We start from the raw sequence: 23,452 nt of genomic DNA on the forward strand, positions 1-23,452 counted from the left end.
AATTGTGAATTCTAAAATGGCAATTGTTAAAAAAAAAAATCTAACGTTAAAAAAAGAAAAGAATTGTATCATTAAAAAATTATTTTGCACCACAAATTATCTAGATTGATGGAATTAATTGACTTACAATTTTCATTTAACAAATAAGCAAAATTAAGGCATCAAAATTTTTAGCAATTATTTTTAATTTATTTTTTTAAAAAATTTTAGGATAATTTTAAATTGCTAAAACTCAAAATATTCCTGGTTATTTTTCAAAAGTGTTTTAAAAATGAAACACAAATATATGAGCTTTAATTTCGATTCAGCAATTGGAAAAAAAATGTTAAATCTATAAAAAATGAAAAATATTTCTATTCTAATTTTTTAAAAATTATATTCTAATTTTTTATTCTACATTTTTTTATTCTAAAATTCTAATTTTTTTAAAATTATATTTTTTAAAGTACACATTTTTTTCAAATTTGCTGAATCAGAATTAATGTAAAATGTTTAAAAAAGATATGTTCCGAATTTCATCACTTAATCTTTAACGGGTCTTGACTTACAACAATCTGATTACAAGAAATCTTGAAAAAATGCATTATGGGGGGGAAATGCATTTAAAATTTGAACACCTTTCCACAGATTATCTGAAGCTAGCATTTGAAATATAGGCATCATTTTGGTGAAAACTAGGGATTGCAATTCCGGGATACCGAATACCGGTATTTTAAGCCATTTGTACAATTTTGTAATACCGGTATTCACAAGTTTAAATACCGGTTTTTCGGTATTTACTAGAAATTTTAAAAATTTCTCCACTATATGTTCAGGTATTGCAAACATATCAAAATAGTATGCGTTTTTGTTTTTATGTCTCCATAACGAGCGAAATTAATTAGCTAATTAATGTCTTAATTAATTGCTTAAATCTAAATTAGCGAAACGTGGATTATCCCTGAGAGAAAATATTGTTTCCTTAACGACTAATGGAGCAACAATTATGAAAAAAGTTGGAAAGTTGATTGGTGCAAATCAGCAGTTGTGCTATGCACATGGAATTCAATTAGGAGTACAAGATGTACCAAAAAAATAAAGAACAGAAGAATCCAAATACTGTGGATATAGAAATTTCGGATTTCAACTTTGAAAAGAGTAAGACTGCTAGTGGTATTGACAATGAAGATAATAACAATGTAATTGTTGAAGAAGATATTGCTAATGAGGATGAAATATTAACCTATCAAGAATTCCTTCCTATAATTTATAAAGTTCGAAAAATGGTTAAGATATTTAAACGTTCCCCTATAAAAAGATATATTACTAAAATATATACTAACTGAAAATAAAACAGAATATATGTTAATATTAGATTCTAAAACACGTTGGAATAGTTTACTCCTAATGATGGAACGATTTTTGAAACTGAGAAGTCCAATCCAAAAAGCAATAATCGACTTAAACCTGTAAATTAATTTTTCAGATAGTGAATTCGACTCAATATTCAGAACTATATCATCTCTATACCCAATAAAACTGACTATTGAGGCATTATGTCGGAGAGATTCTTATTTATTAGCAGCTAATGCAACAATAAATTTCATGTTGCAGTCGTTAAAAGAACAGCATACATCACTATCTGAAGAATTATATATTACACTGAAAAATCGCACAGAAGAAGGGCATACCGAAATAGAAAATGTCTTACGGTATTTACATAATTATAATGATTTTAAAAATGAAAAAGAAGAAAAGAAAATAACCAATTCAAATCTGATTAAGTTTAGAGTAAATTTTCTTAAAATTTTTACCCATAACCCTATCCACATTCAGAAGAATTCGGTTCAATTATCGAAGATTATGATGTCACTACTGTCGATAGTGAAAAGGAATTGTCTCTTGAACAAAAATTAGAATTAGCGATAAAAAAAAAAAAAAAAATTCAACGAACCAAAGTACAATACAGAAATTAGCTATATCCAAAACCATCCGACGAGAAATCGAATTTATTTGAAGATGAGGGATTTAGAGGTAAATACTTGGAAAAAGTATATCGCGCATTGCTAACAGTACCACCAACTAGCGTAGATACCGAAAGCGCGTTTTCGACAGCTGGTAATTTTTACACAAAATTACGTTTCAGGCTTAATGACAGTATAATTGATCCATTATGTTTTTTAAGATCACATTTCAAAAAGTTGTAATAGTACCATAGACTGAATCGTGATATTTACACTTTTTTGTGATATAAATAAATAAAATGTTTCTTTACTTTTTTTGTGATTATATACTGTTACAATTTATAAGTTACAAATTATTTTGTGTGATATTTACATTCTCTAACAAAACTGGTAAATAAAAAAAAAAAAAAAAACAAAAAAAAAAAAAACACCTTTGTTTGCTTTCTTTTTCTAAAATTTCTAATACCGGTATTAAAACCGGTATCAAGATTTAAAAAATACCGTATACCGGTATTGAACTTTTCGTCCGGTATTGCAATCCCTAGTGACAACATCATCTCGAAGAGGAGTTTTAATGACTCTCTTATGAGTGGTGGGTCTTTGTTTCAGCTCCAGGGCTCGATTACAGAAGCTCCCAGATTGAGGCCCAGCATGGCATATATGTTTTGTTTCAGAGTCTGTGGAGCTCCAGTGTTGCAGAATCGCATAAATATCCGTCTTTTTCCTTTTGACATTGTCTGTGTTTCTAACTACGCTGTTGCGATACTATCTGGTAATTTTAGTATGGCTGCATCACTCAGGCGCCTATGCTTCTTAGCTCCGTCCCTTTTCTTTTCATGGTCTACTAGTTTATGGAGAACGTGTCAACAATTTCAGAGTGTTAGGTTTTCAAAAAAACCCACCAAGTATAATTTTGTCTCTAACATAAACATGATTCAAACGTCATTTTGAGCAGAAAGAAACAAATTATTTTTTATAAGAAAAAAAATTAATAAAATTTGAAGATTTTTGAGTCCGGACACCTTTAATTTTATGAAATCTGTATGAATTTTTGGGATTTTAAAGCTGATTTGTAATAATTTGTTCTTTGAAAGATAAATTTTAAAATCCTTTCCAAGAGCAAATTAAAATTTTATTATTAAAATACTTAAGTTTTATTATGGAATGTAATTTGAATTTGTCCCATTAAAGAAAGTTGTGGTGAAAAGTTTATTTGTTGTTTGCAAAGTCGATATGTATTGAAAAACAATGAATTGATTTCATAAAATTCGTTTCTGCATGTTTGATATTTGATGTATTTTAGTGTGTTAAAGCATGCAAATCTTGTACATTTTTACTTAATCGTATACATAGTATAAAGTACAGTAATCGTCAAAACATTCGAGCTGGAGACTTTAACGAATCTCCTCATTTTTAGAGCTCCTTGGCTTCAAAAAACACATTTTTGGGTAATGTCTGTTCATCTGTGACAAAAATAAAAAGGATTTGAGTGAGTCGGTGGAAGTTCGTTACACGATCTTTATACCAAATTTGCTGATGTCTATCAAATTTTGAATAAAATATAACCAGAGATGATCGAATAGAAGTTAATATGAGAACTACAGAGCTGATTATATATATTTATATAAGTAATGTAATACTCTGTCTAGAAAGCAACTGAGTTAATTCCGTTTGATGTCGGGACAGGTCCACTTCATTTTTAACCTTTTTAGCCTTCACGATTTCGAATTTTTTTAGCTAATTCTTTGAGACTCGCAGTTTATCTCATTGCGTCTTTCACTGACACAAATTTTAAAACAGCTTTTCACATTTGCTTTTAACTTTTTATATAATTTAATCGCTTTTATTCCACTGGAAATACTGATTGTGTTTAGTTTCTTTCGAATCTCATATGCCTCTTCTAGATATTTTTGAGTTTATTTATTTAAACATCAGATTATAATAAATATGAAAGCCGTAGTATTTTATTTAGTCTTACAAAGCTGTTTTCTGTGAATTTACTTGATGATGGGAAATCGCATCCCTCCCCCACCCCCTAAAATTCATTATTGTCGGTGTTCATAGTCTTGTACTGTTCGTTTCAGTATCCTGAGACGACCATTTTTCGACGATTTTATCTCACAAAGGGATGAGACGCTGAATGATGAGGCGTTTCCGGGGTTCTTCGTCAATATTTGACCTTGATTTTCGCTTTTACTTCTTCTTTCAATTCTTTTACCTTTTTTTTTCCCACGTGTATGCAAATATCTGATCCTTTCTGACTGTATTATTGTATTTTAATTCAGTCCGCAAGTAATCCGAATTTATCTTATTGTTAAATGTAAAGATCTCCTCCTTTCATCTTTCCCTCCCCCTCCCTCCTTATTTTGGTGAATTAAACCCATTCTAACTCATGCGCAAGAGCGCAGAGGGTTTTAGAATCCTTTGTTAAACAATAATGTCGCTTCATTTTTCCTCATTAGCAGCTTTTGGCTTCCAGCTGGTTCGCAATGACAGCACGTTACGAAAATGTTATCTATTAATTCTTTTTCAGTGTATATATTGCCATTCAACAAGGGGGGTGGAAAATATTTTTTAAAAATGAAGAAGTTCGAGTCAATCTGAAAACTTAATCGAGAGCAGAAATAAGCTTAATCGTCGCCAAATGGATAATCGCCAAGACTAAACTATCGAAATTGTTACTCGTTTTCTTCCAAAACAATTACCTAATAAAAAAAGTCTTTCTATTATCTTAAGACTCAAAAAATCATCTATATAATTATGTCAATTTGATTTCCGTATGATTCCTTCCTTAATTTTAATAGTATTTTTTAATTCAATTTGATACAATGCTTTTAAAACTCATTTATCAACTTATCCACTTATTTACTTTATAGTAAGATTTTCAATTCTTTTATGTCTTAATATTACAATTTTTAATTTGCAGGAAACTGATTCAATTGAATTGAAATTTTTTAGTCGTATGAAAGAACAAGGGGGATTTTTCAAAAGTATAAGCTTGAATTCTATGTGAATCGTTTTACAGCCTAAAAAGTCAATAATCTTGGCAAACAAGCTGGTCGTCAATATTGCTATTGACGACCAGCAATATAAGATATGGGCAATATTTAATTCCAACATTGTGTCGTTGTGCAAACGTAAAGAGTTGAAATCTTGCAGATTGTGGATCTTTTTTTTTTTTAAGAAAGGCAAAAGGAGATGATATAGAAAGTTTTAGAATAGGTGTGCTGGAATTAATAGTAAGACAAAAGTATTATATTATGAATATCTTTACCTGAGCTGCCAGTTTTACATTCATTTTCTTTAGTCCACACACTTCAATATGTTTTTTTCTTTTTTATGTAAACTTTATACAGGCAAAATATTCCATAAAGAAAAAGAAAACAATTATTATAAATGTAAATGCCCACAATATAACCTATTTAACTGATTTATAAAGAGATTATAAAATTACCATTATTGATTTATTTTTATTTATTATTGGCATTTTTATTTATTATTTATTACCATTATTGTATATAAAATTACAATTATTTATTTAAAACCATTTATTATATCTAGAAAATATTATTAACAATTACAATATTGATACAAGCACAGAGAAAAATATTAAACATTCAAATTCAGAGCTCTATTCCACTAGCAAAATTACAATAAAAGATAGGAAACATTCTGCCATCACATCACATTTAAAGCATTAAATCCATTAAAACATATTAATAAAAAAAATTAAGATTCAATGAAATATAACTTGAAATATTATTTTATATGATTAAATTTACGAAATATGAGAGTAATTGAATAACACAAATAGAATTTTCACATGTTCTCTAAATAAGGTAATTCTAGTTCTTTCAAATTTATTTTCTTATTTAATTTCAAAACAATTATTAAACATAGTTGCTCTCATCAGAATAAAACTTGAATAATATCAATCCAGGTGTTCGATTCTGATCTTCTACAATAAAGATAACACCTAAATTTGCTCACAGAGAATTTTTTCGGTGATTTATCCGGAGTCACACAAGGTCCGGAGTGTGCATCCATTCAAAAAACACAGTACACAAGGAAGAAAATTGTAAACAAATAAAAATGGAAAATTCACAAAACAAGATAAATCCAAGCAAAATAATAATTTCAAATGCAAAAAAAATGAATCAAAAGAGAATTTTCAAGATTTTAGCAACACGCTTAAAATGGCGGCGAGTTTTACTTTCGTTTCGAAAATTCGCGGCTTTTGTTTAGTTCCTGTACAAAGACATTAACAGAGGTGGCGTTACAATCGTTTACCAAACTTCGAAGTGAGACCGTTGGGTCTCTTTCTCTGTGGTCTACCCCAATATGACCCGAAAGGATGTAACACCTTGAAGGTTTCCGGGGAGCATATGGCCATTCCCTACTCTTAATTCATGTACTGAAGAAAATCGGGCAATATCATTGGATCGTTCCTCCGGTGACGTCACGGTTGCTCTCGCTTAGATTTTCCGCACAACTTTGATTTAATGATCTTATATCTACATTGTATAAACTGAATGAATTCGACTTAATACTTTGCAATATAATGTTCAATAACTTAGTTACGCATGCAGTGTTGTTTGCTATCTATATTTTTTATTCCGTTTAATAATACTATCTTAGATAAGAAAGCATTTTGATGGCGCAATTTGACAAAAAGGCAATCTTTATATAAATGAAAGTCGTGTCTATGCATTTGTGTCTCACTTCTCCTAAACGCCTTGGCTGATTTCAACTAATCTTTGCATACTAATTGTTCAGTCAGTGCATGACAATTCCCTTAATGACGAAGCAGGAGTTTAAACATTCATAGGTTTATTTTCACATATATATATATGGAAACAATCATTTCTAAGCTACCACACAAACACATCACAACACAAAAGACGGGGGAGAGAGTATGTACATGTCGCCGCGTCGGCGTCTCAAATAGATCTGGTTAGGGGAGCAGAATTTCCCCTTTTCTCCACCGGAGGGAGTCAAAACTCAAACACTAATTGTTTATGGCAAGAAAAAAATGCAGTTAATTATTCAAAATACAAATATTACTTAATTAATTAATAATTAACTGAAAATGAGTCATCTTCCCAGATGTAATTTTGGTGACATACAAACAGTGTTTTGATACGTTAAAATTCAGAATTTTAAATGTTCAGTAATTTTAAATTCATTTCTGTGCAATTTTTTTCTTCAGTTGTAAATTTTGTAGAAATTTAAAGAAGACGATTTTAAAATGCGTAAGAGTAAGGCACTGACCTATTCTGCTACTATTTTTTTTTCTTTTGAATTTTTTTATTTATTATCTTCGCGAATTTTTTTATTGAATTAAAGTATTTAATTTGAAAGTGTCTAAAAAACTTAAAGAAAGGATAAAAATGTTATATTTTTCATCTTCTAGAAAACATAACTGACCCAGAGCAGTCAGTCATGTTGTACGAAGTAATAAAATGATTATAAGTATTATAATTTACACAAAATACATTTTTACGTTAATAATATGCATAAATGCCTATTACTGCCAAGCAACAGCAGGTTTTCAGCTAATAATTTACAAATCAAATTCATAAAAAAATGAATTGTCCATATCATAGTAAGTTGTTTATAGCAAGTAGTAAGTTGTAAGGTAAATAACATATTTACCTTGCTTACTTCTGTGTTGAAATTTGTGGTTTCAGTTTGTTTGGGATTAGTTAGTTCCCCTTCCTAATACCAGATGGTAGCGCAGTCAAGGTTGTCTTCAAAGTTATGCAGAAAAGATTCCTTGTTCTGCTTGGCAGTCAGAAAAGAGAGACGTTCACAAGATAGTGTGAGCGATGAATAGCTCACGAGAAAATACAGAGCAAATTTATTTTAAAGACTACGCGGAAATCCAGCGAGTTTCTCGTGAAATCAGTAGTTTGTGAGGAAAATCATTTTCATTGTCTTAAAGAAATATTCGTAACTGTGATATGGAATGGCTTATCGAAAATTGTATAAAAATAAGTGAGTGCTTCGATGTAAATAAATGGATGACTAGTAAAAAAAACAACTGTTTTCTGATTTTTATTGCGTAGAATCTATTTTTGCAAACAGGAGCGCAGGGTATGTGCTCACGAACAGTGCAGAAATACATCGTTGGGGAAATGTCCCCTATATTCGACATTTAGTGGCTTACGCGTCAGGATTCGACAGCTGCACGCAGCAGAGCTCGTCTGCTTTTCAGTAGATCCATACTATAAATCTTCTTCCGTTTTTACAAACAATCCCGTCGGATTGTTTGTGAAAAAAAAAAGTTTTTTAAAAAAAAAGATCGCCACAAAATCGATGTTTATCAGGAAGTATTTGATAACTGGTTATTTTCCTGTTCAACATCTTCTTTTTCATTCAATTCCTACTATTAATTCACATTCTCCTTATATATCTCTACAATATATATATATATATATATATATATATATATATATATATATATATAACAAATTTAACATCTTTAAAAATTTTCTAAATAAAGATAACTTTTCTAAAAGATTTAAAAGAGGTAAAGGGAAAGGAGGCAATTTTCAAATTATATTTGAGGAATTTCAAAATTACTGTAATCTGGAACACAATAGTGAAAACATGCACAGAATTAGGAAATACATTTTTGGTCTTAGAAATAATAAAATGAAATGGTTTTTAAATAATAAAATCGGGGAATTAGAGTTTAAAAATTCGTACACTAAATGTATTATTCTAGATCTTATTAAATGTAAACTTAACATTGGAAAAAACGATTTACTTTTTAATAATAAAAATAATGTTTACAAAGAATACTGTGTGATTAAATTCTTGGATATTTACTTCGAATATCTAAAATTACCCAAAATTATACATAATAATATATATTTTCCTCTTGCAGATAAAACTACTGTATGAATAGCGTTTAGTTACACTTCAACTTTAAAGAAAAAAAATTTGTAATTATAATTACTATAGCAAAAATTTAGATAAAATAAATAAAACAGATTTTTACTGTAACAAAGAAAAATATAAAGATTTTATAGATATTGATAAAGGTCATATTATTACAGATAATTTAAAAATTATTGAATCCAACTCTTTAAGAGATTTGATGGGGAGAGGAACAAAATTTAGATTAAGAGAAAATATAAACCATAACAAAATTTTGATTTCTATTGGTAATGATTTGGATGTTTTTATTGCCAAATTATCTAGAAAATACCATTGGCCTGCGGAAGGTTTCGGGGAATGGAAAGTGAGAATTTTAAAGGAAATTAAAATAAAAATGAATACTGATTTTGACAGATCTAAAGAACGTGGGATTTATTTTAGTAAAACATTAAAAAACGAAATAAAAAATTTTAAAGAAAAATTTGTTATTACAGTAATAGATAAATCAGCAAATAATTTCTGTGTAATTGGTAAATATTATTATAAAGAACTTTTAATTAATGAATATAACTCTAATGCAACTTATATGTTAAAGAACACCGGGAAAAAGGAATTAGATAAAAGAATGCTAGCTTTCGCAAAAAAAACCAAAACTAAGACTTGCTCTCTTAACTATCCTTATTTATTCCCAACAGTTAAATTTCATAAAAATCCATTAAAATTCAGATTCGTAACCTGTAGCACTGGCAGTTATAATTACTATACGGGTAAACATTTCTTTAAATACTTAAAAATTATCCTGGACAAAATAAAAAATGAAGACAACTTTATTATTTCTAGTAACAAAGAAGTATTGGATTTTCTTAAAGATAACATTAATAAACTTAATACTTTTGATTTCGAAAATTTATACACTAATCTACCTCATGTAAAATTAATAAAGGTCTGCACTTTTATATATGACGAATATTTAAATGAAAATATCATTCCTAAAAATAACTGGCTTGAGTTATGTAATTTTAATATTACTGAAAATTACGTGTTTAATGGTATTAATTTTTATAAACAAGTCAAGGGCATTCCAATGGGAACAGCTTTCTCAAGTGCTTTAGCTAATATTTTTCTGCATTACTATGAGAAAAAAATAATTAAATATAATTTAATAAACGGGTGGAGATATATTGATGACATACTTTTGATTAACTTCGACAATACTAATATTATTACTAATTGCTATCCAAAAGATTTAATTCTAAAAGATACAAATAAAAATCAACTTGAGGCTACCTTTCTGGATTTAAAAATCGAAATTGCTAATGATAAAACAATAGTTGGTATATACGATAAAAGGGATGATTTCAACTTTAAAATAACAAAACTATGTAACTACCATTCCAATCTAAACTCTAAAATTTTCAAAAATCTAATTTTCTCACAAGTTAACAGGATCAAAAGGGTTTGCAATAATAAAAATTCTTATATTGAAGCATCAAACATCCTCCTTAAAAATTTAATTAAAAATGAATTTCCTAGAAATTACTGTAATGTCAATTTTTTGATTAAACAAGGTATGGTTTGGGATTAATCCTTTGGCTTAAATAAAAATAGAACTTACCTTGCATATTGGATCACTCAATAGATGGCGCTGGGTGCCTACCTCTGTTTACATAATTTACCGTTAATTTTTTTAAAAACAGGGAATCACAATCGATAGTTTAAAGTTTTCCTGACTGTTAATGGTATGTACTGGCCTTTTCGTTTTTAATTTTAATTTTTGTGCTAGTTTTTGTTTTTATTGTTATTTTTGTTATTGTATTTTTACTTTGTTGTGGTTATTTTCTTCTAATTTGTTATTTTGTATTTCCTTTCTGTTAAAATGGTATATCTCTTGAGCATAATTTCAGGGGATTTTCGGGTCACGAGGAATCATTATTAGACAATGTCTGTATGTCCTCACAGAAAAAATCCCTTTCTTTGAATCCCTGCCTGAGGGTGACCCTTGAAAAAATCTTCAGGCCGGATTCTTTTTTTATATTTTTTTGGTTTAATTTTTATTTGATTTTTTGTTTTTCCCTATTAACTTGATTCTAATACTTTTGTATATATATATATATATATATATATATATATATATATATATATATATATATATATATATATATATATATATATATATCTTGTTCAAATTTTTAGTCGTTAATAAAATACTTTTTATTCATCCACCCAAGTTCAAATACATTTTTTTAAAACTTGTAGTGGATGACAATTGATGTTAATACAGTTTTTTTCATGGATCAATTAATTAATCCAGTAACTTCTATTTGGTCGCCAAATTCTTCACGATGTCGCCAAACCCTGAGATTACTGACGCGACACTCGATCATAAATAATATAAGATATAGATAAATAATAAAAAGTACCTAGAATAAAAAATAAAAAAATTTGTTGGCCTAAGTAGGAATTGATTTAAATATTTATATATAGATATTACTTGTTTAGGACTTACATCGGATTTGTGAGGTATTCTTCAAGATTCTCCTTAGCATTTTCCAAACGATTTGGATTGAACGTTCCCAGAAACCACTCCACCGGCAAGCTATGGATGAATTGAACTTCCACGTAATTCTTCTATTAGCTGCTTCACCTTCAATCATATTCCAATCAATAGCTTTAAAAAGATTACTACCTCCTCTGAAGTTCGTGCGACTATCGCTGTAAATTACTTGAGGATGTCCACGCCTGTCAACAAATCTTTGAAAAATTATAATTAAGCAATTCGTAGATGGAGAAGTTATCAATTCCAGATGAAAAGCTCTAAATACAGCACAGGTATGCAAAACAAATCACGCCTTTGTTCCATCTTTAAGAATAAGAGGGCCTGCTAAGTCTACTCTTACGGCTTCAAAAATTGACGCCTCTCTAATTCTGCTCTCTGGAAGTGATACAGAAATAGTCCTCATTTCTTCCACGCTGTGTCCTACGAACAATGCATCTAGAAATAGCTGATCTTACTGTTTTTCTTCCATTTATTATTGGTTAAAAGTGGATGAAGTCCAACATGTTGTAAATCAAATGATGTTCTAGGATGAATAGTTTAACTCATTTATATGTACTTGGCAATAAAATTGGATACTTAAAATTTTCTAAATCTTTCCTCTCTCTCAGTTTTGTCTACTCACTAAATTCCTGTTTCATCTTTAAACACACTGATGGGCATTAACTTAAAACAAAACTTATGAGTACTATGGGCTCCAATTTCTGGAATCAAGAAAAAAAAAATCCAACTGTTATTTCTAGGCAATCTTGTAATAATTCTAAAGTTAATACTTCTTTTTTATGGGTATAAAAACGTCAATAATATGCAGAATATAAAATTGATGATAATAATGAATTATATTTATATAGGATTTCTATTTCATAAAAATAATTAATAAAAAGATAAGTTAAAATGCAATACTGCTTTCTCTAATTTTTTTCGTTCTTCTTACAGTACTTTATTCAGATAATAATTTTTTTTAAAAACTTTTATTTCTTTTGCCAATATTGACGTTAGTTTTACACCGCAGTTTGAATTCGATAGGAAGAGAAAATATTGAGTTTTATAAAAAAGTAAATTATATAAAAATTTGACGCAGTGAGTCAGTCATACAGGAAAAAATGGTTCTAGAGAACTTATGAAATAAACCGCTGACTCCTACTAGGTATTTAAAATATATTATAAATTATTGATATGATTAAAAATTATCATATCAATAATTATTAACATAGAAAAATTTATTTTTTTAAAATATATTTTTAATTGTTTCAGTAAATAATTGACCAATTATTTGGAATTGTTTAGTACAGGAAACTTAATACGCACATTACTTAATTTTTATTATTCATTTTTACTAATATTCTTTTCTAATAATATCATTACTAAATGGAACTTTATACAAAAACGGAAGTAGAAGATTGCATCACACCGAGAGCAAAAAATTAAAAACTATTTTCTAAGGCAGTGGCACAAGAGCCGCTTCACACTTAACACATCTGAAAATTAGCACAGAAGAAATGATCGGAGCTGCCTCTAAGTTTGTTTTGTTTACTAGTTGTCGACGTTATACATATTGTTGGAATTTTAAAATTCAAAGATCGCTAAGTTTTTCAAAAAAACGAAGTTACGTTTAAGATTAAGGTGTTTTTTTTCTCACGTTTACAGAAGGTTTTATTTTTTGTATTTCCTCATATTTCTACTCTGCTTAAATCAATTTGTCCCAGGTAAGATTGTTCCTTTACATTTTATGCAAGACATTAGTGATGAGTCCTTTCAACTGAATTCTGAATCTTTCCCTTTCAACAAGATGCCTCAAATAACTGATATTTATTTTTTGAATGAAAAACTTGCCAAGGACCTTGTGCTAAATTTAGGTCAGAAACATTACGAGGAAATTAACGTTATTTTTTCTAATGCGAATGCTCCTTCTCAAATACCGCACACAAACCCTATTCTGATGCAAAATTTCATAAAGCAAAATATCGACAGGCACTCAAATATCACGAACATGAGATTTTCCCGGCAAGGGGAACTAATTTTTATTACAAAGGATCCGGGATCCGCAAAACAACTTCTCAGCTTAGAACAGATTAGCGATACTAAGGTTACTTCAAACGTTATTTGGGAAGGAGTTACTTCTAGATTTCTGCTTATTGATATGCCCATATAAGTTCCGCTCAAAGAAGTTGCAGACGAACTGCGAAAGTTTAATGAGATTGAAATCAGAGACATGAGACGTTTTGTCAAACAAAATTCGACTCAGCAAACTTCTCCAATTCTCGTAACAATTCTGGGTACTTCCCTTCCAGATTCAGTTAAACTTTGGCTTACAATCCAGAAAACTCGACCTTTTTTCGATCGGCCTAGACAGTGTTCAAAATGTTACAGTTTCCTACACCCTTCTAGGATATGTTCGAAAGACCAAGTTTGCCAATTATGTGGAACAGAATATGTCTGAAATTGTCAAAAACCCAATTAAATGCATTGATTGTCAAGGTTCTCATGCAGCAACATCTAAAGCATGTCCCTTGTACGCCAAAGAACAACAAATTTTGGATCTAAAATGTCGTAACTACCTCACTACGGGGGAAGCACGATGCATATTTAATGCATCATCTAATACAATTTATGCGACTGTTACTAGATCGAACACGAAATCCATAGACCTTGAAAAATCTTTAAACGACAAAATGGAATCCATCATTCAAAACATCAACAAAAAAATGGAGCAACATTTCAATACGCTTTTGGAAATATTTCAAAAGACGGTCGAGTCTGTGGTGCAACAGTTAATTCATGTGATCGACAAAGGTGAAAAAATTAAATCTCCATCCAGGAAGAAAAGAGCTTTACTTTATGCTTCGAAGAATTTCGCTAGTTCAACTAGTTAACTCATGCAATGGGATGCTGGAGGTCCTGCTGAATCTTCGGATTAATAATTTATTTTTGCGCTATGTTTTCTTTTTGCTGTTTTCTGTGCTTTTACTGCTTGTTATTTGTTTCTCTTTTTTGCAAAGCGCTGCTTCAGTTTTATCTTTCGCAAATGCTTGGGTTTTTTTTCTTTTTGTGTGTGTGTGTCACCCCGTTGTTTGGTTGACCTCTTGTATAGTTTACAGATTTTTTTTCTTTCCTGTTGGTTAAATCTGTTAGGATGCGTTTTGTTCTGTGGAATTGCCGTAGTATTAGGAATAAATAAATCCGGCTTGGTATTACCCCCCCTTCTCAATTTCAGATTTCTGAATTTTTCAAGAAACTTTTCTTTATGCAGAAGAAGATATTCGTTTCTATAAAAAAAGGTTTTTTAGATCTCACAGGGAAGACAGACTGGGAGGGGGCCTTTTAATTGGAATCCCTGAACATTTGCCGGAATACATACGTTATCACTTCCGAGGTTCCATCAAAATTCGGACGCGGAAATCCTCACCGTTAAATTCATTACAACTTCTCTAAATTTTTGTATAGTTAACATTTATAATCCTACAGGTTTTGACATTGAAATTTTCGGAAACTTTTTAACTGACTTTCCGAACCAACGTTCATCTTTGGCGACTTTAATTTACATAATCCTTTTTGGGGCTCAATAACTTCTTCCAGGTTCGGCAACAATTTTGTCGATTGGTTAACGGATTCAAATTTTGTCACTTTAAATACATTACTCCTGCAGGTAACCAATCGCTTCTGGGTCTTTCCTTTTGTTCGAAATCACTCTTCTGTAGCTCAGATTGTTCTGTTGCTGAATCATCTTTTGATAGCGACTGTTTCCTCATAATTTCCACCTGCAAAGTTTTACACAACAAACAAAGGTTCCTCACAGAAATTACATGACAATATATTCTATTTCAATCGAAAAACATTTTTGAAGATACATAACCTAAACTCATTCTCATCAAACATTTCAAAAATCATATCTAATAATACTAGAAAAATACCTTTGAATAATAAACAATACCGAGCCTGGTGGGATGAAACCTGTCACAAACTTTATAACCTTAAAATAATATATCGGAAGAAAGCATTAAGATGCATATAAACTAAATTTTGGATTCTTCACAAAAAATTCGCACGCAGATTCAAATTTTATGGTGAACAAGCAAAACAAAAATTTTGGGATAAATTATGCAATAGCGCAAGAAATCCTCGTTTATTTTATTCTATCCTGAGAAAATTGAATCAGCAATATGAAGATAATAACTCCTTCAACACTATTTCTGTTAACAATTCTTTTATCACAAACCAATTCGTGAAAAGTAAAATGTTCGCATAATTTTGTGCCAACAATTCCATTTCTCAAGAACCATTACTAATCTAGTTTATGGACAATAAAGATAGCGAATGAAACGGAGCAATACAAATCGAAGAATTACAATTCGGAATTAAAAAATTAAAAACCACAACCCCAGTTCCAGACCATATTCCCGCATCCTTTTTCAAAAAACTTAACAAAAATGTAAATTATTACATCCTTCAATTATTTTAACACAACATATGTTCCCAAAACATGCACTTATTATTCCCATTCCAAAACCAAATCAATATAAGCTCCAGATAACATCATATAGGCCAATAGCTGTAACATCTGTTTTTTTTTCAAAATCTTTGAACGTATCTTATGTAAGAGAATTACCGACTTTCTTACAAAGAAAAAAAAAAGAGAACTTCATCCAAAACAATTTGGTTTTTTACCATACAAGGACAATAGGTCAGCCACATACTCATTATATTACAGCAGTTCAAATGCAAAGAGAGAGTAAAAAACATTTCATTGGTATTTGTCTCGACATCGCAAAAGCTTATGATTCGTTTTAAATTGACGGATTGATAAATAAATGCTGGAAATTGGGCATCTGCAAGAAGATATGCGCTTGGTTGCATCAATTCCTTTTTCACCGTACGTTCCAAGTGCGATGGAGACAAACACTCTCCGACATAAGAATTAAAAACAAAAGATTAGCACAAGGTAGTGTCCTCTCGCCAATCTTATGGGCAACTTTTATATCGGATTTTTTTGAAACTCTTGAAAAGGAAGTTGATTGTTTGATTTTTGCGGATGACATATTTATTTTTTGCTCGTACCAGTCTATGGAATTTATTACTAAGAAATTACAAAAAACAATGGAAAATGTTCATCAATGGTGTATGTATTGGAAACTTTCAGTTAATGTAGGGAAAAGTTACATAACCGCTCTTTCAAACAAAATTAATTTTACCCACCGAAATATCTGGCTAGCAGGAACGAACATCCAATGTGAAAAACTCAATTACATTCCACGGAATTCCTTTTTCAAAAAGAAATGAAAAAGGATCAATCTTCAATAAAATTAAAAATAAAACTTTAAAAAAATCAATGCATTAAAGGATTTTGCATATAAACATTATGGCCTAAGAACAAAAGATTTAATCACACTCACAGACAATAGCATTTGCGGCTTATTTTTTTTTACGCCAGTCAAATTATCATCAAATTTGCAGTAATTCACATGAAAGCATGTAATATTATTCAAACCAAAGCACTTTGCATTGCACTTGGTGTTCCACAGTGGACACCAAATAAAACTCTCTTTTACATCTCCAATAAGGAAATTCTCAGTGAAAAAAATCAAACGTTTATCCTTACAATTTCTCATTAAGCAGATTTCTATCAGTTTCTTCTCCGCCATCTACAAATTAGATTTAGAACATTTCAATCTTGCTCGTATTCAACAGGGCAAAATTTTTTTGGGTAAAATTTTTTCTGATCTAAACATTAATTGGAATCGCATTATTTTTGATCAACATTTTTTACAACTTCCAAGAGAAAATTGCAGTGTTATTAATTCAAAATACCCTTTACAAAACAAATCTTTCCCACACAGCTGTTAATGGCAGTTTTCAAGAAACGCTACAAATGGACTTCAAACAATATATGTTTCTTATCGCAACTGATGCATCTAACTCGCAAAAATTAACTTCAATCGCCGGCATTTCGTATCTATCTCAATTTGCTTTTTTAATCTACAACATCAACTCAATATTTACAGCTCAAGCTCTTGCAATTTGCAAGGTTCTGGATTATCTTTCCGTTCCTAAGAAAACTTTCCCTCTTCTTACAGATAGTCTTTCAGTTCTTAGAGCACTTCAAAAATATTCCTATAAATCCCGATCCATCATTCATAAAATTGTGGAAAAATCTCAGATTAATCAACAAATTACTTTTCTATGGATCCCGGGGCATTCGACAGTATTACGGAGTGAAAAAGCGGACTTGATCGCAAAATCAGTAACAGAAATCAGCCCATGCATTGAATGGATCGCATTGGAAGACATCACCTGACGTATCAAACAAATCTCAAAAAGAAAAACAACAGACAGCTATAGACAGAGCAAATAGTATTTTATGCCAGAATTATTGGTTTGTCAATTTATAGCCAACTAACGAAAGGACCAATCACATCACTCAGCAATGAATTTAAAAACGTGGGAAAGAAAATCTCTTGAATGATTTTCTAATTTTTATATGATATAGTATTTGAATTTGATTGTATTTGAATACAGTGCCCTTGTGAATCAAATGACGGAAATTAAATTGAAATGCTCACTGTCATTTGTTTATTTGATAATTCAGTATTGGGAATGGCAAATACTGGCTTAGTTAACTAAAACATAAACCTTTATCTTGCTTTATTTCAGCATTTTTCTTTAACTTTTTGAAAAATAAGGGAAAAAATTATGCATATGGGTCTAGGTAAAAATTCAGTACATTAAATTTTGATCTTGAAAAATGCATACTCATGATTTTTTAGCATTTTCCGATTTATAACAATTTACATTTTTTTTCTTCTTGGGCATAAAACGAGAGGTTATTCAAGTATTTTATTTCAATAATTGTTCATATAACGATTTACTTACAGTGAATTAAAAATATTTTATAACAAAAAAAAAAAAAAAAGACAGAAACAAAACTTTTATTTGATTTTGAGCTTTCATTTCAATTTTCTTCTTACATTATTAATTAAGTTAAACAATTTCATCATTTGTTTTTATTTACAGGGCTTTTTTTCTATGAAATTCTAAAGATTAACTAGATTTTTTTTTTTTAAATCTCACTTGAAATAGAAGATGGTTGAGTGAAACATGAACTAAGAGTGATATATGACTTACTAGAAAATAATAATTCTTTTTTTAGCAACTATTCAGTTTTTCAAGAATTTCTGATTTAGTAAGAATTGGGGAAGCACATTTCTACTAAACTTCTTTACATTTCTACATCATCTACTTTATTAGATGTGAATTATTGACTGCATTATGTGTATATAAATTTTATTAGAGAAATTACATTTGATGTACTGCACATTTCATTTCTGGAAAATTTCCTATGTATAGAAGTTTTTTTATGTATCTTTGTTTTAATATATCTGATGTGATTAAATTTACCAAAGATTTTCAGTAATAAATTAACTGATATGATTAAAATGCAATTTACTTTGAACATATTGGTTTTACTAGTTTACACTGAATATATCTTCTTTGTTTGCTTGTTTTTTAGCAAAAATGAAATCGGAAAAATGTGTATCAAAGTAATTGAAGTAAGATGTGATTGGAAGGAGTTTTTCTCAGCTTGCTAATAGTATGTAAGTTTGTTTTTCACCCATTCCTTTTTCTTTTTCATATTCAGATATAACATTGAATCCTGATAGAAAATTTCCAGATGTTAATTTAGTGATATTATCAGAACCTGCTTTGAATATTTAATTATTAATATTTAAAATAAAAATAATAAAAGAAATTAAAGTGTGCTGTGTTATTAGAAAAGCATCTTGCATGTCCACATTTCAAAATTCCAATGAGAAAGTGAAGCAGCTGTTCTTTATTTGTGAAATTTTTCTAATATTGCATCTGTTTTATATCCTTTAATGCAGAAAAGACTTTCATATCCTCTATATTCAATTAAGAATTTAAAATTATCAAAATTTTAAATTAAATTATATGAATTAAATTTAATATTTGTTACAAATATTTATATTTATTACTAATATGCCTTTCAGTTTGGGAATTTTTTATATTCAATTTAAATGATGTGATTGTCTCTGATTTGTTGCTGTTAATTGTGCAAATTCCTTGATTTTTTTAAACTTAACTGAAAGCAATTAAACAATTTTTAATATTTTATTGACATAGATATAATTATATTTCTTTTAAGAACAGTGGGCATGGTAAAATTGTGTTTATTAATCAGAAATTTTATTGCATAACTATTTATATCAATATTTAAATAATTAGCTTCCTTATCATTTTAATTTTTTTGAATAAAACTTATTAATTTTATTCATACCAAATGAAATAAAGTTTTTATTTTATTTATATAAGTTGTCAGTTGTTATATCAAATATGCATAGTGCATTTCTGAATATATATATATATATATATATATATATATATATATATATATATATATATTTATAAAATATTGTTATCAAAGAAAACTTTCCCTCTTTTTACAGATAGTCTCAAATCTCAGAAAGAAAAACAACAGACAGCTATAGACAGAGCGAATAGTATTTTATGAAATTCTTGGAGAAATTCCAGACATAAAAAATATTGGTAAATGGACAAGAAATAGATGAGAAGACATCATTTGTGCTAGAATTTCTACCAAAACACTCATTACATCTGGCCTTCTACATCGTTTTAACCTGTCGAATCTACCAAATTGCGAAACATGCCACTCTGAATTATTTGGATCATATCTTACTGCACTGCCGAAAATACGCAAGCACCAGACGTAGGCTCTGGTCGAAGTTGGGCCTCAACTCTCTTTCAACCAGAAATTTTAAACAACTCACGAGTAAAGCATTTGCAGATAAACTATCTCTCCATATTTTCCTTCAACACTTGAAATTTTTTGACATTTATTAACTGGAGATATTGTTGAACGCTGTGATGACAGCCTTTGTTGCCAAAAATCTCCTAACCCACCAATCAAACAAACAATCAAAGTTGTCGACCATTTACAGAATCGGAAGTATAACCAAGATTAAAAATATTTTAACATCATATATTTTTTTAATGCTGTTTACTGGTTTAATAAAATCCTTTTGTGGATTTCTTATATATTGATGTATATTTATGCAAAATTTGTTATTAGTATTGTTGTTAAACAATTAAGATTAATTTTGTTTTTGTTTCTCCAGTTTTTCCATAACTGTTTGATTTTTGAAATGAAAAATTCCAAAAAATTTCGCAGTGTTTAAAACATTTGAAATATCTTGATAATTGGAAACAGCAAATTCTATTAATTATTATTAATTAACTGTGCAGGTTATTATGAATTAACTGTGCAAGAGCCAAATGTAGTACCAAAACGCGCCAACCGATGAGTGAGCTTCTTACTTTCAAGTAGTAAAAAAGTAAGTATTTGTTTATACTGTTAAGAGAAAGTGTACAGATAGAAAGTGGTATTTTCGCCAACGAAATTATCGCCAATCTTTCATTGGTTATTTAATAAGTACGAGGAGGGTTTCTGAATATTTTTTATTAAAATGAAAAATTTTAAACAACCTTGTAACAAATTTAAGTTTAAACTTCAAAAGTTAAAATTGAATTAAACGTAGTTAAATTTTTTTAAAAATAATTAAAATTTTGACAGAATTTTGGTTTGTCAATTTATAGCCAACTAACGAAAGGACCAATCACATCACTCAGCAATAAATTTAAAAATGTGTTAAAGAAAATCTTTTGAATGATTTTCTAATTTTTATATGATACAGTATTTTAATTTGATTGTATTTGAATACAGTGCCCTTGTGAATCAAATGACAGAAAGTAAATTGAAATGCTCACTGTCATTTGTTTATTTGATAATTCAGTATTGGGAATGGCAAATACTGGCTTAGTTAACTAAAACATAAACCTTTATCTAGCTTTATTTCAGCATTTTTCTTTAACTTTTTGAAAAATAAGGGAAAAAATTATGCATATGGGTCTAGGTAAAAATTCAGTACATTAAATTTTGATTTTCAAAAATGCATACTCATGATTTTTTAGCATTTTCCGATTTATAACAATTTACAATTTTTTTCTTCTTGGGCATAAAACGAGAGGTTATTCAAGTAGCTTATTTCAATAATTGTTCATATAACGATTTACTTACAGTGAATTAAAAATATTTTGTAACAAAAAAAAAAAAAAAAAAAGACAGAAACAAAACTTTTATTTGATTTTGAGCTTTCATTTCAATTTTCTTCTGACATTATTAATAAGTTGAATTATTTCATCATTTGTTTTTATTTACAGGGCTTTTTTTCTATAAAATTCTAAAGATTAACTGGGTTTTTTTTAAAAAAATCTCACTTCAAATAGAAGATGGTTGAGTGAAACATGAACTAAGAGTGATATATGACTTACTAGAAAATAATTCTTTTTTTAGCAACTATTCAGTTTTTCAAGAATTTCTGATTTAGTAAGAATTGGGGAAGCACATTTCTACTAAACTTCTTTACATTTCTACATCATCTACTTTATTAGATGCGAATTATTGACTGCATTATGTGTATATAAATTTATTAGAGAAATTACATTTGATGTACTGCACATTTGATTTCTGGAAAATTCCCAATGTATAGAAGTTTTTTTATGTATCTTTGTTTTAATATATGTGATGTGATTAAATTTACCAAAGATTTTCAGTAATAAATTAACTGATATGATTAAAATGCAATTTACTTTGAACATATTGGTTTTGCTAGTTTACACTGAATATATCTTCTTTGTTTGCTTGTTTTTTAGCAAATATGAAATCAGAAAAATGTGTATCAAAGTAATTGAACTAAGATGTGATTGGAAGGAATTTTTCTCAGCTTGCTAATAGTATGCAAGTTTGTTTTTCACCCATTCCTTTTTCTTTTTCATATTCAGATATAACATTGAATCCTGATAGAAAATTTCCAGATGTTAATTTAGTGATATTATCAGAACCTGCTTTGAATATTTAACTATTAATATTTAAAATAAAAATAATAAAAGAAATTAAAGTGTGGTGTGTTGTTAGAAAAGCATCTTGCATGTCCACATTTCAAAATTCCAATGAGAAAGTGAAGCAGCTGTTCTTTATTTGTGAAGTTTCTCTAATTTTGCATCTCAGTTTTATATCCTTTAAAGCAGAGAAGACTTTCATATCCTCTATATTCAATTAAGAATTGAAAATTATCATATATTTAAATTAAATTATATGAATTAAATTTAATATTTGTTACAAATATTTATATTTATTACTAATATGCCTTTCAGTTTGGGAATTTTTTATATTCAATTTAAATGATGTGATTGTCTCTGATTTGTTGCTGTTAATTGTGCAAATTCCTTGAATTTTTTAAACTTAACTGAAAGCAATTAAACAATTTTTAATATTTTATTGACATAGATATAATTATATTTGTTTTAAGAACAGTGGGCATGGTAAAATTGTGTTTATTAATCAGAAATTTTATTGCATAATTATTTGATATCAATATTTAAATAATTAGCTTCTTCATCATTTTAATTTTTTTGAATAAACTTATTGAATTTATTCATAACAAATGAAATAAAGTTTTTATTTATATAAGTTGTCAGTTGTTAAATCAAATATGCATAGTGCATTTCTGAATTTTTTTATATATATATATTTTTATAAAATATTATTATCAAATGAAAAAGTTCCTGTTTGAATTGATAATGAACTCATTGAGACAAATATATATATCTAAATATGATTTTAATATTTTATAGGCTAAATACACATTTAAGTTCATTTTTATTTATTTATTTTGATTTTTTGCTTTCAGATGCTTTAGCTTAAAGGTATCAATCAATAATATATGAAGAAAAATTTTTTATATATCATTTTAATAACATTCTAAATCGGAAACTTTTGCCATATTAGTTTTTAGAGCATTTGCAAATATTTTCTATTTCTTATCGTGATGTTGTTTCTATTCCTAATCGCGATAGGCACAGCACATTTCATTCTATTGATCTTCTTCACCCATATCAAAATTATATGTATAAATCAGCTTTGGTTGTATTTTGTACGCCTTTTTCTTTTGTGCACAAGTATTATCTACTATTTTTTGTC

The 23,452-nt window shown here is 28.8% G+C and overlaps 1 protein-coding gene across 5 annotated transcripts in view; it reads left to right on the forward strand.

Moving 5' to 3' along the window:
* Window positions 1-18,886: 18,886 nt before the first annotated feature.
* LOC129956881 (uncharacterized) overlaps window positions 18,887-23,452 on the forward strand; it is a 58,247-nt gene continuing 53,681 nt past the window's right edge. Inside the window, exons 1-3 of one of the 5 annotated variants that reach the window (XM_056068883.1) lie at window positions 20,324-20,362; window positions 20,659-20,747; window positions 22,126-22,206. The gene's annotated coding sequence lies outside the window, so the exon portion shown is untranslated. Of the gene's footprint in view, window positions 18,972-20,197; window positions 20,363-20,383; window positions 20,748-22,125; window positions 22,207-23,452 lie in introns of those variants that run through there. The other 4 variants (XM_056068878.1, XM_056068885.1, XM_056068877.1 and 1 more) reach the window with 4 other exon arrangements.

Source organism: Argiope bruennichi, chromosome 11 (assembly GCF_947563725.1).
Source record: "Argiope bruennichi chromosome 11, qqArgBrue1.1, whole genome shotgun sequence".
Taxonomy (NCBI): Eukaryota; Metazoa; Arthropoda; class Arachnida; order Araneae; family Araneidae; genus Argiope; species Argiope bruennichi.